Source organism: Paroedura picta, chromosome 5 (assembly GCF_049243985.1).
Source record: "Paroedura picta isolate Pp20150507F chromosome 5, Ppicta_v3.0, whole genome shotgun sequence".
Taxonomy (NCBI): Eukaryota; Metazoa; Chordata; class Lepidosauria; order Squamata; family Gekkonidae; genus Paroedura; species Paroedura picta.
In genome coordinates, this window is record NC_135373.1 from 124176806 (window position 1) to 124194209 (window position 17404).

The 17404-nt window shown below is 47.6% G+C and overlaps 1 long non-coding RNA gene across 1 annotated transcript in view; it reads left to right on the top strand.

Moving 5' to 3' along the window:
• Positions 1–16145: 16145 nt before the first annotated feature.
• LOC143839144 (uncharacterized) overlaps positions 16146–17404 on the top strand; it is a 45544-nt gene continuing 44285 nt past the window's right edge. Inside the window, exon 1 of the long non-coding RNA XR_013231639.1 lies at positions 16146–16263. This is a non-coding gene — a long non-coding RNA (uncharacterized LOC143839144). The remainder of the gene's footprint in view (positions 16264–17404) is intronic.

Here is a 17404-nt window from a genome sequence, read left to right on the forward strand (position 1 = left end):
TCTTTTTTTGAAGGGGGGGGAGAGGATGGGAGACCGCAGAGGAGAGGGGAATAAATCAAAGAGGAAAATCTCTGCCAAGAGAAATTAGGGCTTCTGGAGCACAGTCACTTTAAGGAAAGCCTTGCAACCGGGAAACAGGAAGTCCTTGAACTGATGCCCTGGCCAATCAGGGAAGACTGCTTTGCTTCCAGGCAGGGAGAAGGGAGTTAATTCGCAAAAAGCAGGAAGCTGCACGTTTACTCATGGTGGTTTTTCAAATATCGAGGCTCATATCCACTCCAGGATATCACGGGGGAAAGGTAGGTTCATAGAATCATACAGTTGGAAGGGATCTCATGGGTCATCTAGTCCAACCGCCTGCACTGTCATCACAAATCAATCATGCATGTTGCAGAGAAAAAATTTTAAGCACCTAAAACTAAGGTGGTAATTGAATTCAGTGTAGACTGCATGGATTCATTCAAACTGGGAGTGGGTAAAAAGCCCCGAGCAGACAACACCCTGAACTGTTAATTGGAGACTTTCTGCTCCTGGGAGCACACTTCTTCCCTGCTTGCCCCCAGAATCGACCGAATGAATCAAGGCAACAGTTAGGCAAAGTTGTTTGTCTTCTAAATTGTTGTGTATGCTGTGCAATAGACACGGGGATCTTGGATCCTAACGCTAGCATCACATGATGCATAATTACCATAAGCTAGCTCGTAGGATACCAGCTGCTACTGGTTGTTGCAATAGCCCAATCAGAGGGCTCCACGTAGGGCCAATCGGAGGCTTTGCCGGGGACCCCTGAACTGTATATAAATTCGGGGGTGGGCTGCTTCTTTTCGTTCAGTTGTGCGCAACCAATAAAGAGCTGATGTTTAGCCACACAAGCGATGCTGCGCTTTATTGAACCCACTATTAAATACAAATAAAAGTATTTTCTTCTTTTAAGCGGCTTGGTGGTCCGCACTTTCACATGTTTAAACTTGGCCAACACTTCCACATATCTCAGAATCAGGCATGGATGGCAGGAAGGCTTGCTGTCTTGTTCTTGGCAGGATTTCCATGTGGAGTTGTCAGCTCTGGATTGTGAAATTCCTAGAAGTTTGAGGGAGAGAGCCTGCGAGGGGAAGGGATTTTGGATAGGTACATCTCAGTGGGCTACATAGCATCCACCTTCCAAAGCAGTCATTTTCTCCCGGAAACCTGATCTCTTTTATTTGGAGGCCTGCTGTCATTCCAGGAGATCTCTATCCCCGCTTCTTCCCTGCTCGCCTCCGGAAATAAAAGACACAATGAATGAAGAAAACAGTTAGACAGCGAGGAGTCTCTCTTTCTCCTCTCTTTCTCTAACTGTTCCCTTTTACCTGGAGGCTAGTCATTCCAGGGGATCTCTAGCCACCACCTGGAGACTGGTAGTCATATTCCCGTGCATTTGCTGACTATAAGAAGAACTCGCAGGATGCGAGAATAGAAGACATAACAGAAGAAGACTATAAAAAGAACTTGTCCATCTGCTCTGCTCAGCTCTAGTTTTCCCGGATCGGCCCTGGAGGTTTGGTGGGCTGCATGTTAAAACAAACAGCTTGTAGCAGTTGGTGCTTGTTCTGGCTTGTGCTGTCACAACCTCCTTTTTCTTCTGCTTGATCGGAGCGGGGAGTGTTGGGCACGTGGATTGGAGTCCGCGGCATGATGTCTTCTGACGCCGAAGCGAACGGGTGGAATCAGGACAATTAACACTTGCTCAAGTTGCCAGCGGTAGGTGCTGCTCTGTCCTTCGGCTGGAGGACGCTAGCAAACGGTCGGGGCACATGCCCGGGGAGACGCTTCTCCGGCGGCAGGAAATCTTTTTTTTCATTTGAATCACATCAGGGAACACAATGGGGATTTTTAAGCACTTACTTCAGAGTTTCATTCTGAGCAGGTTCAGACCGGCTCTTTTTGTTTGGTCTATTGAGCCGCGGTGCTTCTGCTCATTTTTGCTGTGCATTTCTCTCAGGTTTTCTGTCTCGTTCGGCATTTGCCTGGCCTCGACCAGGGCCTGGGCTTTTTCGGCCCGGTGGTGGAAAGAGCTCCCAGAAGAGCTAAGGGCTCTGTCGGAGTTACCAGTTTTCCGCAGGGCCTGCAAGACGGAGCTCTTCCACTGGGCGTATGGCTGAGGCCTGGCTGTGGTCAGGAGGGGATCACACCAGGGGATCCCCTAGAACCAATGAGATCAGTGATCCTCACTCCTAATGAAAGAGCTCCGGACTGCAAGCCGGACAGGGGAGGAGATTTTACGGGTTGTCTGGAGATTTTACGGGTTGTAGTTTTATTCTTTTATTGTAAACCGCTGCAAGTCTTTGAGAGCGACAGTACATGTTAAAACATAAACAAACAAACAAACAAACAAATAAATAAATAAAATTGATTTCTACCCCCCCTTCTGTGCTCAGTTTCTTTCCAGACACTGTTGCCCTGGGCTTTCTGAGAGTGGTTTTGTACTGGTTTTTCCCTTGTTTCACTTTTGAGCCAAAGGTAATTCTAAAGCATAAATTTCCCCATAGATTCTCCTTTTGCCCTTTTTCTGACTTAAGGGTCACTCCTCTACCCCCATCGAGGTCATTTCAATGTCTCTGTTATAAGAATATTAGCTGTCTTTAAGAAGCAAATTTAGTTCCCTTGATCCTATATGTGGTTACATTTTACGTTTTTAATCTTTGAATACATTTTAAGTTGTAAGTCTCCTAGAGCCTGCTGTGCAGGGAAGGGCAGCCTAGAAATGAAATAAATTATAAAATAAAATAAATATAAAAATAAAATAATGCTAAATCAAATATACAGCATTGCTGTAAACCACCCCACGACGGCTGTGCTGATAGAACCAGTCTAGAAGTTTAGAAATAAATTAAAAAATAGAAATTCCACTGGACAGATAAAAATACTGGTGAAGGCTAAAGACCATATTGTCTTTAACAACAACAACAACAACAGTAACAACAACAAAAAACAGGATAGTCAACAGAGTAAGTGTTTGGTAGAGAATATTTCAGTTGATAAGAGTAAAGCGACTCTCCATTCATTACAAACTTTCTCCCACAAGACTGAATATTTTGGGCCCAATCAAAGCCAATAAACCACTGAGTCGAAATTTTTGCTTCATTTCCTCAGAAAGTTTACCTCAGGTGAGGGGTTTACCAGACCTGGCTATGAAAACACTGGTTCGCTCACATGAACTGTCTACGCCAGGGACAGCCCAACTGTGTTTCTCTAGATGTCCATGGACTACAATTCCCATGATCCCATGAACTCCTATGAATCGTAGTTCATGGACATCTGGAGAACCACAGTTGGGCCACCCCTGGTCTAGACAGACTGGCAGAGGCTCTCCAAGATCTTAGACAATCTTTCTCACTACCAACTGCCAGAACATTCCAGTGGAGATGTCAGGAATTGAACCCGGCACCTTCCTCATGCCAACCAGATGCTCAGCTACTGAGCTACAGCCCTCAAGTGTGAAGGCTCACCCTTCTGCTTCAGTCTCTCAGAAATTGCCTAGGTAGATTAGGTGCTTCTGGTTTTTACCAGGTTGCTTTCTCCACTATGCCTACCCATCATACCTTAAAAAAAACAACAACACACCATTGTGGCTACCGTCACATTGTTAACCAGAACCTCCAAGTCCCTGGGTGCTTTTGGACATGAGAAGAATGTAGCTTCAAGTCTACCTCAGTGACTATTTGCAAGTGGATTTTGCCACATTGTGCAGTAAAAACCAGGGCATTTCAGCACATCGGCAAAATTTCGCTGAATAGCATAGTGCTAAAACATAATCAAGCCTCCCGGCGTCTCCTCACCTTTCTGCTGTCTCACTCTAGTCTGATGCCTTTTTGCGCTTCTCACCTTCCACATCACCTGCTGCAAATGGCAGAAGGGACCAATGCGCTTTACATGCAACTCTCTTCCCCCTGTCAATCAAGCCAGGCAGCCAATCCCCTTTCTCCATGTCTTGATACTTAAAAAAATTAACCTCGTTCCTGATTTTTGGCGGGAGGGACTTTAGAGAGGCATGCTTTGTGTAACAAATTTGGGAGGGAAATTATTTCTGGCATTGCCTGCACGCTTGTCCGCCTATTCGTTGCTCCAGGAAGTTAGACCTTTTAAAAAAGAAATTCCCATCCCTGGGAAAAAGGGAGAGGGAGGTGGCTGTGAGGACAGGATGAGGCAGGCACCTTTAGCGCATTTGAGCCTCCATAACTTCCCTCTGCTGGTTGCCTGTTGGCTGCTCTCTGATAGACTTATGCGATTCCCCAACTAGTGCTTTAAAATGGGGGATGTAGCTGGCGGGTTAATGACCAGATGCCAGATGTTGGTGACATCATCTATAGGGGCTGGCATATAACGACTACGTAAGGTAAGCATTTCACTATATTTAACGTGTGTGGAAATGCATCCAGTTGTCAAATGTTCTGAAAGCAGATTTAGTGTCTGCCGCCTATCTGAGGAGAGGAGTTCTTCTCCTTTTATAGGAGGCCTGCTCGGCTCCTCCCACCCAGGGGAGTTCCACAGGCCCTGATTGGCTGACAAGGACTTAGATTTGCTCAGAGGCTCTCGTCACAAGGATTGGTTGAGAGCCCCAGAAGAGAGGCGGGATTTTGGGGATGCTTGCCACAGTTCCCCAGCACGGCGCCACTGGATCGTGGTTGTCCTCGGTAGAGGCTGCAAGGAAGAGGGAAGTTGGGGGTTAGATAAAGGGTGACTGGTGGGTAGAAAAGAAAGCAGGGGAAGCGGGGGGTGATGTGGGCTTTTAGGGAAGGGAAGGCAGAGTGGGGAAAATGGGATGCCCCTCTCCAAATCTGAGCAGGTTGGACACCTGGATCTAGGGACACCGTAGTTCTGGAATGAGCCCAGGGCAAGATGGCGCATAAGGCGATTCCAACGTTAGGGATTTATGGGGTTGCCAACCCCTAGGTGGAACCTGGGAGTCTCCCTGAATTGCAACTGAGGGACCGACCAGAACCAATGGGATTAAATTAATGCAAAAAAAAAAATACCTGGAAGAAGTTCCTGACCATTAGAGCGGTTCCTCATTGGAACAGGCTTCCTTGGGAGGTGGTGGGTTCTCCATCTTTGGAAGTTTTTAAACAGGGGCTGGAGAGCCATCTGACGGAGAGGCTGATTCTGTGGAGGCTCAAGGGGGTAGCAGGTGACAGTGGATGAGCGTGAGTGTCCTGCATAGTGCAGGGGGTTGGACTAGATGACACAGGAGGTCCCTTCCAACTCTATGATTCCATGGTCTTTAGATGACAATGTTCATTTTCCCTGGACCAAATTGCTGCTTTGGAGCAGGGAGATGGGGGGGGGGAGGCTCCAGGGCATTATGCCCTGCTGAGGTTTCTCCTCTCACCAAACACTGCCCTTCCCCAGTCTCTACCCCACATTTCCAGCAATGTCCCAACCCAGAGTTGGCATCTGTAATGACGGGGAGAAGCCTCTCAATATCGCCGTCTGCAAACGCTACAGAAAACACACAAAGGGAGAGAAAGCAACGGATGGTGGGCACGGTTACTCCAGAACTGATCTCCCATCTATTGTCTACACGTATCATCTGTTCGAGAAATATTATTCTTGCAATTAACGGGATAATGAGTATTGTACTACCATGTGCCGTGGCTGCTGAATTATTTAAAGGAATTTAAAAAAAATTAGATCCTGGCTGGAGTGAAACGTTTCGTAGCTCACCCTATGAAGCAACAGAAGGTACCCAATGCTGAGGCACCAAAAGGTTGCAACACAGACATTATTTTCTTAAATTAACTTCGACTTGGAGAAGGTTCAGATAGATCTATGGAAGGCCTTAACACGTTTGAAGAAAGTTCCGGGTTTTATCAGAGACAAAGTTCTTTTGTCGTTAGATTTCTGTGTGGAGCTCGGCATAAAGGAGTTGAAGATGATACTGTTCGCTGGGTTTCTCCTTATCTGAAACCCTTGAGGAATATGGAAGGCTGTCTTTGGGACATAAGAACCCCACCGGATCAGGCTAAAGGTCGGTCTAGCTTGGCGTTGGCCTCTAATATGGAAAGCCAGGTTTGATTTCCCTATTCCTCTTCCACATGCTGCCAGCTGGATGACTTTGAGCTAGTCACGGTTCTTTTAGAGCTCTTTCTGCCTCCCAGGGTGTCTGTCGTGGGGAGAGGAAAGGGAAGGCGATTGGAAGCCGCTTTGAATCTCCTTTGAGTAGAGAAAATCGGCATATAAGAACCAACACTTCTTCTTCTTCTTCTTCTTCTTCTTCTTCTGTAATATCAGGGTTCTCTCAGCCTCACCTCTCTCCCAGGGTGTCTGTTGTGGGGAGAGGAAGGGAAGGTGATGGTCAGCCACTCTGAGACTCCTTCAGGGAGTAAAAAGCAGAGCATAAAAGCCAACTCTTCCCCATGGGTGGGGCAGGTTGTTGTGAACTTCCTGCATAGTGCAGGGGGTTGGACTAGATGACCGTGGAGGTCCCTTCCCACTCTGTGATTCTAGGATTCTATGAAGCGGGTGATGGAAGATCCCGGCTCTGGATATCATTATAAGAGTAACCATGAAAACAGTAACAATAATAAGCCATACGAAACCCATCCCCGCAAGACGACTTCCCCTTTCCCGTAATTTAAAACAGAAGGGCATGTTATTAAGCTTTGTTTTACATTCTTATGAAGGCCCTCAAAAGAAAAGAGAGGCCTCATTTGCATAACTCGTTTTTTAATACAAGCTCCCTTTTATGTATGGGCTACTGCTACAACTTCATATTGGTTCCCTTTAATATATACGCATTGATGTGGCAGTGAAACAATGGCTTTCAAAGGACGTGCCAGGGGGAAAAAACGAAGAAAAAGATTTAGCATTTGCGTCCTGCAGGTGTTTCCACGTATTTTATTAATCTTTTCACTTGGGCAAGGGAGAGATTAGTTGTTCAAGGATACATTTGTTGGGACTGGAGCTTTTCCGGCAAGTATTTTATTTATCGTATGGCAGAGTTACACACAGGAAGCATATCATAGTATGAAACGGGCAGCCAAGTAAGTCCGCCAGTCATGCAGACAGACCAGGGGATTCCCCTAAACGCTAAGATCTAAGTTTCAATCCACTCAATCACAGATGGGGAGAGGACAAAGAACTTCATCACATCTCCCTGGAAAGCACAAGGCTCACATTCTTGTGACAGGCAGGAGCGTCTAACTCTCTGTGCCCCGCACAGAGCCCTCTGCTCTGTGAATTCCAGTAGGCTGATGGTCCCTGGCCTGTGAGAAGCTTGCTTGGTCCCAACCAGAAGAAGGGCCCTTTCGGTCTTGGCCCCAATCTGAGTTCCTGGGAGAGTGAAGGGGCCTTGATGGAACTGGGACAGTTCTGCAGGGCCTGTAAGATGGAGCTCTTCCTCCAGGCATTCGGCTGAGGCCAGGTTGGGAAGAGGATCTGGAGCCCCTCCTCTAAAATGCTCCAGGTATCTTTATTACCTGGAATCAGCGGTGGATTTGGGGGTTGGGGATTGGGTGGTTCATTTTTACTGCTATGTTTTAAATATTGTATTACTTATTGTATTATTTTCATGTCGTTAGCCACTGTGAGCTGGCTGGGCCAACAATGATGGCCTATACATCCAACTATTGAATGAATGAATGAATGAATGAATGAATGAATGAATGAATGAATGAATGAATGAATGAATGAATGAAATAGTTTGGTGGATGGCACCACACCTGTGCTTTAGATTCATGATCAGCAGGTTCGAGAAGTGGGCTAAACTGAATAAAATGAAATTCAGTAGGGACAAATGTAAAGTTCTGCATTTAGGTAGGAAAAACCAAATACACCAATATAGTAGCATATGCCAAAAAGATCTAGGAGTCTTAGTAGACGGTACAATGAACATGAGTCAGTAGTGTGACTCGGTGGCTAAAAAGGCAAATGGGATTTTGGGCTGTATCAAGCGGAGTATCATGTCCAGATCACGGGAGGTGATGGTACCGCTGTACTCTGCTCTGGTTCGGCCTCACTTGGAGTCCTGTGTTCAGTTTTGGGCACCCCAGTTGAAGAGGGATGTAGACAAGCTGGAGCGTGTCCAGAGGAGGGCAACAAAGATGGCGAGGGGTTTGGAGACCAAGACATATGAAGGAAGGTTGGGGGAGCTTGGTCTGTTCAGCCTAGAGACTGCCAGACTGTTGATAAAGGTGGCAGAGTCGAAATGTGTATGGCCAGTTGTCTGGAGTCATTAATAAGTTGATAGGATCGACTTTTACCTGAGGCTGTGTATAAAGCCTTTGGGTGTTTTAAATTTAAATTGTATTATTCATATAATCTGGCATCTTTATAACTATTTTAGAAACCCCACGGTGCATCCCCCCCCCCTTGGGCCTACCGACAATTCCCTTCCTGTTCACCTTTTTCGATTCCTGACCTCTGTTCTCGATCTTATGAATGAAGAACAAAAACGTGGAAGAATCTCAGAACCATAGAGTTGGGAGTCCCTAGAGGCCATCTAGTCCAACCCCCTGCTCAGTGCTGGAGCAGCCTAAGAAAAGCCAGCAGACTGCTTCAGAAACCCACTGATAATCCGTGCCGTGCAGCAGAACCGGCATCCTCCCCCCCAAAAATTGAGAGCCGGAGCAAGAATCAACAGCCCACTTAGAATACAAGACAGAAATCCCCTCCTAATAAAATTAATGGGGTCTGGTCATTGCTGCACCTGAGAGAGAGCTCTCCCTGGGCCTCTGCCTGCAGACAGGAATTGACTTCTTTCCTGCAAAAGCCGGAGTAAAACCTCTAGAAAGAGTAGAGGGGGAAGATGCCCAGCCACAAATTGCATTTAAATTGCCGCTGAATGCTTATTATTTGGCCGGGGAAATTCCCCTCCCACCGCAGACCTCCCCCCCCCCCGCCCCCTTCCCTTTCAAATCGTATTAATGGAAATGCAAGCCGGAGTCAATCAGAACCCAGAGATAGGGCAAGAATGGCTGAACAAATTTATTTTGCGAGAGTAATCTCTTTAGGGCGCGGGAAATGATAGCCATTCAGAGAAGATGGCCCCTTGAAAATGAAGAATCAGGGCCCATTAGCGGACAATGGAAGGATTGGCACAGGCGGGTCACCCAGAGGGGAAGAGTCCTTGTCCAGGGACTTTTGCTGCAAAAAGAATCGATTTGGGGCTTGTTCCTGCTAGGGGGGCAAATGCTACAGATCTGTACTGAAGCGGCAGAGTTTCTCCTGATGTGTCACTGGACATTGGGGCTGCCCTGGAGATCTCCTGGGACCATAACTGACCTCCAGACGACACAGATCAGCTCCCTTGGAGAAAATGGTCATTTTGGAGCTTAGACTCCTGGGCATTGTAAACCACTGAGCTTGCTTCCGTCCCCCAAACCCGCCCTGTCTGCCTCCAAAATCTCTTTTGGAGCTTTCCAAGGTGGAGTGGTTTCTATAGAGAGCCAGTTTGGTGTAGTGGTTAGGAGTGCGGACTTCTAATCTTGCTTGCCGGGTTCGATTCTGCTCTCCCCCACATGCAGCCAGCTGGGTGACCTTGGGCTCGCCACGGTGCGGATAAAACTGTTCTGACCGGGCAGTACTATCAGGGCTCTCTCAGCCTCACCCACCCCACAGGGTGTCTGTTGTGGGGAGAGGAATGGGAAGGCGACTGTAAGCAGCTTTGAGCCTCCTTCGGGTAGGGAAAAGCGGCATATAAGAACCAACTCTTCTTCTTCTATAAAATAAAATAAATGAGAGGAGGGGGAAAGAAGGTACAAAGAAACACAACATGAAAACGGTCCTCTGTCATTTCCCCTTTCCTTCCTGAATCATTTCCTGAGGATCATCTGACGGAGAGGCTGATTCTGTGAAGGCAAAGGGGTGGCAGGTGACAGTGGATGAGCGATAGGGTTGTGGGTGTCCTGCATAGTGCAGGGGGTTGGACTAGATGACCCAGGAGGTCCCTTCCAACTAGGGGGGGGGGAATCTTTCCCATCACCTGACACATCCTTTTAACTGGAGATGCCAGGGATTGAACCTGGGACCTTCTGCATGCCAAGCAGACCCTCTAGTGATGAGCTAGGGGGGGTCTTTCCCATCACCTACCTGCCTTGTCCTTTTAACTGGAGATGCCAGGGATTGAACCTGGGACCTTCTGCATGCCAAGCAGACCCTCTAGTGATGAGCTTGGGGGGTCTTTCCCATCACCTACCTGCCTTGTCCTTTTAACTGGAGATGCTGGGGATTGAACCTGGGACCTTCTTCATGCCAAACAGAAGAATCTGCCACTGAGCTACAGTCCCTCTCCACAGCTTTCCAGGGTCTCGGGCAGAAGACTTTCCAATCACCTCCCACCTGGTCCTTTTAACTGGAGATGCTGGGGATTGAACCTGGGACCTTCTGCATGCCAAGCAGAGGCTCTACCACTGAGCCACGGCCCCTCCCATGAATGGAACTGGTACGTGTTATCTGCCTTATACTGAATTAGATCCATGGTCCATCACAATCAATATTTTTTTACTCAGACTGGCAGTGGCTCTCTGAGGTCTCAGGTAGAAGTCTTTCACATACCTGGTCCTTTTAACTAGAGATGGCGGGGATAGAACCTGGGACCTTCTGCACGCCAAGCGGATATTTTGACACTGAATCAGACCACGGGTCCATCAAGTTTCCCACTCTGAATGGCAGCACTCTCCGGGCTCTCAGCTGCTTCCTGGTCCTTTCAGCTGAAGCCGTTGGGGCTTGAACTGTGGGCTTATCAAGCAGACCTTTCTCCATGGAGCTGCCTATACTGGATCAGGCCCGTGGCCCATCAAAGTCAGTATGGATCCAAGGGACCAAGCCCTATGAAGATAGGTTGAGGGACTTGGGAATGTTCAGCCTGGAGAAAAGGAGGTTGAGAGGGGACATGATAGCCCTCTTTAAGTATTTGAAAGGTTGTCACTTGGAGGAGGGCAGGATGCTGTTTCTGCTGGCTGCAGAGGAGAGGACACGCAGTAATGGGTTTAAACTTCAAGTACAACGATATAGGCTAGATATCAGGAAAAAGTTTTTCACAGTCAGAGTAGTTCAGCAGTGGAATAGGCTGCCTAAGGAGGTGGTGAGATCCCCCTCACTGGCAGTCTTCAAGCAAAGGTTGGATGCACACTTTTCTTGGATGCTTTAGGATGCTCTGGGCTGATCCTGCATTGAGCAGGGGGTTGGACTAGATGGCCTGTATGTCCCCTTCCAACTCTATGATTCTATGATTGCAGTTCTCCAAAATCTCAGGCAGAGGCCCTTCACATCCCCCACTATTTGAACCTTTAATTGGAAATGCCCAGGGTTGAACCTGGAAACCTTTCACGCCCAAAGCCCAGGCTCTGCCACTGAGGCCCACCTGGCCTGAGCAGAGTTACCCAGCAGCTTAAGTTTTGGTACATGCCGTTCCATCCACTTGCATTTTTAGCTCAACTGAGCTGGCAGGCATTTCTCCTGCACCCCTCTTCCACAGAGAGAAAACACCAATTTGCTCCCGAACTCATTGCCGGCCGAAACCGAAATGCCAGCAAACAAAAACAATAAAGCTGTGCTGTTAAATGCACTCAGGCAAAAGTGACTGATATTTTTTAATATTCGACATATCTGAGCCACTGTAGGCTCTCACTTTCTCCACCGGGCAATTAAAAAAAAAACAACAACAGACCTTCTCTGCCGCGAATTGAAGAAATCAGATGCTCTGAGAGCCGGCACTATGGTATGGATGGGGAGATCCTATATCTGACAGTTAATTTCCTGCTCTGGATTGCTCTGACGGCGACACGGTACTGCTTAGCGGGTGAGGGCTGAAAATGCAGGAAAGATGCGCGCCTGGCGCATGTCCCCCCCCCCCACAAGCCGTCCAAGTTTTTCTTTTCTTTTTGAAAAGTTTCTTCATGCCATTTTCTTTCAAATGGAATCCAGCTGTGCTGGATATTTTGGGGATGGGGGAGGTTGTAGTAAGGGTGGCAACCTCTATGCAGCGGCTCTCCCAGGATGTCACCTGATCTCCTGTTATGCGTTGTCCTGAGACTTCCTGCTTGCCTCCAGAAAGGATAGACCAGTGGTTCTCAACCTGTGGGTCAGGACTCCTTTGGGGGTCGAACGGCCCTTTCACAGGGGTCGTGGCAGGGCAAGCGGCTTGGCCAGAGGGGGAGCCATCCGCACAACAGCCTTGCGGGGTGGATCGAGATAGAGCATTCGTCTGTCTGGAAAAGAGCGAGATGGGCAGGGTGGGACAAAAGGCAGAACTAAATTGTTCCAGTTGATATTTTGTTGTTATTGTTATATTGATTTTTGATATTGATTTTGATAGTGTTCTATGTGAATGTTCAAAAATGTTTTATGTAAACCGCCCAGAGCCGTAGGGAAGGGCGGTATAAAAATATAAATATAAATAAATAAAATAAATATAAATAAACTGAGAAACCCCAGAAAAAAAAACAATTTATATGGCACCAATGGATCTTCACGCCCTTGGTCAGTTTGGGTTTAATTTCCGTGAAAGAACCCTTGCATAACTTTATGGTTGGGGTCACCACAGCAGGAGGAACTGGATTAAAGGGGGTTGAGAACCACTGAGTTAGACTGTCAGGACTTCTCTGCCTCCTCTCTCTTTACAAAGTGGCTTCTCTTCTCAATAAAGCTATTTCATCTTTAAGCGGCTGGTGCTCTGCTCCTCCTTTCCATATTTAAGGGCGTGAGTCAGCCTTCTGCTCAAGAGGAACCCTTGCAGAGAGAAGCAGTCTGGCTCTATCGGTTTGAGTCCAAACACCTTCTTCTTTTTATCCTTTAGCTGGCGATTGGTGGAGCAGGTTGTCCTCTCAGCCAATACGCTGCTGTAGGTACCACTGGATTTTTTGCCTCGGTTATGATACGTTCCCACTTTTCAATTGGTGGCAGTAGTTTAGGACAGGGGTAGTCAGTCAACCTGTGGTCCTCCAGATGTTCATGGTCTACAATTCCCATGAGCCCCTGCCAGCAAACGCTGGCAGGGGCTCATGGGAATTGTAGACCATGAACATCTGGAGGACCACAGGTTGACTACCCCTGGTTTAGGCCATTTGGATAGTTACATAATCGCTGGTTTCTAAGGTCTTCCTCAAACTGTTTCAGTCATGTTTTCTTTGGCACCAGTCACTGGATCTTCCATCCAGTTGAGCGTTTTTGCTAGAAGAGTCTATGAGGCAGTCTGCTGGTGTTCATTCTGCAGACCTGGACAAGCCATTGCCGTCTGCGCTTTTGGATTTGTTAATTTGCGGCTGGTGGTCACATTGGGTCCGAATTGTCTTGTTTCGATCACCCAGAGACACCCAGAGTCTGCGGCAGGCATCATATCTGGAATGTCTCGAGTTTGTTTGTGTCCGGTTTCAGTCAAGTCCATGTTTCTGATCCATATAAGAGGATTGGCAGGATTAGCGTCCAGAAGAGACAAACTTTGGTCTTGAGAAAGATGTTTGTCTCCTTCCAGAGGCACCATTTCAGAGGGGCAAATGAGCCTTGGCATTTAAGTGCTCTGACTTGCTCAATTTGGGCTCCCTTGAGGTCTACATTTGTTGGTGATCCATCTGTGATTATGACTTTGGTTCTGTCCAAATTTATATTTAATTATGGTGTTGGAGATGAATGCTGCGAATCCCATGGACAGCCGAAGTTACCAACAAGATAGTTTTAGAGAAGAGCAAACCAACTCTGTCATTAGAAGGCAAGATATTACAGCTAAGGCTCACTTAGTTTGGACACATCATGCGATCAAACTCGTTGGAGAAATCCTTAATGCTCGGCATGGTCAACGGCAAACGGAAACGTGGTCGCCAAAGGATCCGCTGGCCCGACACGATCAAAGCCGATACAGGGATGACCACGGACCAACTAAAAGAAGCAGTCAGAGACAGAAATGTAGGGCAAAAACTTTCCTATAGAATTGCTGAAGGTCAGACACGACTAAATGGAGAACATCACATCACATTTTTCAGCCATAGGATTGGGCGATGCAGGCAATGCAAAACCAAAAAGGGAACCGAAACCCAACCTGAACAGAAGTCGGGAACCCAAAAGATGAGCTGCAAAACAATATTAAAAAATAATTCCAAATGATGATGCCGGCACTGTCATAGAGCAGGGGTCCCCAACCCTTGGGCTGCAAACCAGTACCGGTTCGTGGAACCCTCGGTGGCGGGGGGAGGGAGGCAATTCCCTCTCCCCTGCCCCCCATGGGCCTAGGTTTGAGCGAATTGGCCGCTTCGTTGGACAATCGTTCCCGGCGCACCGAGCGCCGTGATGTGGGGGGGAGGGAGGCGCTGGCCCTTGCGTGCCGGCAGGTGCAAACACACAGGTGCAGCAGCTCCGTGCATCCCTCTCCCCCCCCCCCCCGCGGACCAGTCCCTGGTCTGAAAAAGGTTGGGGACCGCTGTCATAGAGGATGTTAGTAGGCTCTGTGTCAGTATCGGCAAATCATAGAATCATAAAACCATAGAGTTGGAAGGGGCCATACAGGCCATCTAGTCCAACCCCCTGCTCAACGCAGGACTAGCCCTAAGCATCCTAAAGCATCCAAGAAAAGTGTGTATCCAACCTTTGCTTGAAGACTGCCAGTGAGGGGGAGCTCACCACCTCCTTAGGCAGCCTATTCCACTGCTGAACTACTCTGACTTTGGAAATTTCCCCCCCTGATATCTAGCCTATATCGTTGTACTTGAAGTTTAAACCCATTACTGCGTGTCCTCTCCTCTGCAGCCAACGGAAACAGCCTCCTGCCCTCCTCCAAGTGACACCCTTTCAAATACTTAAAGAGGGCTATCATGCCCCCTCTCAACCTCCTTTTCTCCAGGCTGAACATTCCCAAGTCCCTCAACCTATCTTCACAGGGCTTGGTCCCTTGGCCCCAGATCATCCTCGTCGCTCTCCTCTGTACCCTTTCAATTTTATCGACGTCCTTCTTGAAGTGAGGCCTCCAGAACTGCACACAGTACTCCAGGTGTGGTCTGACCAGTGCCGTATACAATGGGACTATGACATCTTGTGATTTTGATGTGATGCCCCTGTTGATACAGCCCAAAATGGCATTTGCCTTTTTTACCGCTGCATCACACTGCCTGCTCATGTTTAGTTCATGGCAAATATGGCACTCTCATCTGCAAACATTAGATCTGTCAGGAAGTTGGTTGGGCTATATTGAACTCCACGTCTGTTCTTGAATACTTTTCTCATAATGGCCTCAACTACGATGCAGCCACCTGGGTGACCTTGGGCTCGCCACAGCACTGATAAAGCTGTTCTGACCGAGCAGGAATATCGGGGCTCTCTCAGCCTCCCCTTCCTCACAGGGGAGGCCTATTGTGGGGAGAGAAAAGGAATGCGATTAGAAGCCGCTTTGAGACCCCTTTGGGTAGAGAAAAGTGGCATATAAGAACCAAACTTGTCCGGCAAATCCTGCACATGCAGACTCTGGAGAGAGAAGGTTCTACAAAAAGTTCATCTCCTGATAATGAACCTCCCACACCTGAGCCATCAACACTGCCAGAAAAACAAGTACCCGGCTCACCTGAAGCTGGCAGCAAACACAAGAATTTAAAGAGAGGAGGTGTAGCCAGGCTCACAATTGCAGAGAACTGGAAGAAGAAAAGAGCTCTTTGCAGAATGAGGACTGAATGCAGGGATTCAGTTGCTGGAAGTAATTCCAGGATCAGGACTTGGGAATTGCCATGCCCTATATACGTACTTTGCAGCAGGTCAGTGTGGGTGAATGAATGCTGGCTCGCATTGGCACAGGGGCCATCTTACCTGCTCAAGAATTCTGATCTTTCTCAGTTGGACTGCCTCTGGGACATACCTTGATCTTCTGCCTTCCTGGATGTTCAGCCCCAAATCAGCTCAAATTGCACTCTGCCAATAAGGTCCAATCAGCTCAAATTGCACTCTGCCAATGAGGGCCAATCAGTTCAAATTGCACTCTTCCAATGAGGGCCAACCAGCTCAAATTGCACTCTGCCAAAGAGGGCCAACCAGCTCAAATTGCACTCTGCCAATGAGGGCCAATCAGCTCAAATTGCATTCTGCCAATGAGGGCCAATCAGCTCAAATTGCATGCAGACAACTCCCTCCCTCCCTGATTAGCCCTCTGGGAATAGGTAATGGCCCAAGGTCACTCAGCTTGTGGAGGAGCAGGGAATCAAATCCCAATTGCCACATTAGAAGCTGCTGCTCTTAACCACGACACCAAGCTGTACAAATTGCCAGATGTCAGTCGAGCACAGACAGAAGAAGCTGTTGCAGGAGAATGGTGTAAGTCTTTTTTTTTTTACTCGCTCATTGACTTCTATGGGATGTGGATGTTCTGGCCAATGGCGTCTCAAAGCAATTCAAGGAGGGAAGCACTCAGGTATTTCCTATGTGCAGGTGTGATTGTGTGGTTAATAAGGTTTAAAATTCAAGAAGGGAGGAATGCTTTTTTCTGTGTTCTCTCTCTCTCTCTCTCTCTTTATCAGTAGAGGGGAGTACTACACAGCCCCCCCCCTCCCAAGCAGCTCTTTCCTCCAGGGGAACTGATATTTGCAGTCTGGAGAGGAGCTTTCATTCTGGGGTTCTCCAGGTCTCAGCTGGAGGCTGAAACCCCCTTTACAGTGGCAGGGATGCCAGCCTCCAGCTGGGACCTGGAGATTCCACTTCTGGGGTTTCTTGAAGCCTGAAGAATATATCAGAGGTTTCTCAATGCTAAAAAAGTTGAGAAAAGCTGACACAGAGGCAGTAATTGAGAAACCCTCTGTAAGTTCTTTGCCAACCATTGTTTCCATGTTTGATTGGAACAGGCAACTGTTTTTGATTTATTTTGATCAATTTCCTGAGAGTTGTTTATGCCCATGAAGAAGAGTCATGTGATGGAGCCTGACCTATGTCATGCTTGAGCCCCCCCAAAAGTTAACCCCCCTGCCAAGAGCTCCATAGAATTTTGAGGTGAGCATTGGAGTGTCTGCTCTGTCCTGTGTGGTACCATAAACCTTTGAAGCTCGTATTGGCCTGTTCCCATTCCATCTGTTCCTTTCAAGGGAAAGGAGGTTGGTTGGAGGAGGCAGACACCCCTGCAAGCTCCTTGGAGGAAGAATGGGATTGTTTTTTTTTTTTAAGCGAGATTAAAGTGGAATGTAATAAGAACATTCAGTTGGAGAGTTTTTCCCACTCCACAAGACTCCTGTGCAAACTTATTTAACACCTCTTGTTCAGTATGTTCTATTAACAATTCAGATGAAGCGAAAAACAACCCCTGTCTTATTTCCTTGAGGTGCTTGTAATTAATTTCCTTCATTTTCCAAATAGCCTGCACAAACTCCTGTAAATCTAACCTTTGGGTACTTGTTTAAGAATTTAATGGTGCGTTATATAAGGAAGCTTGGAGTTTTTTTTTTTTTAAGGTGGGCTGCAAAGGCTG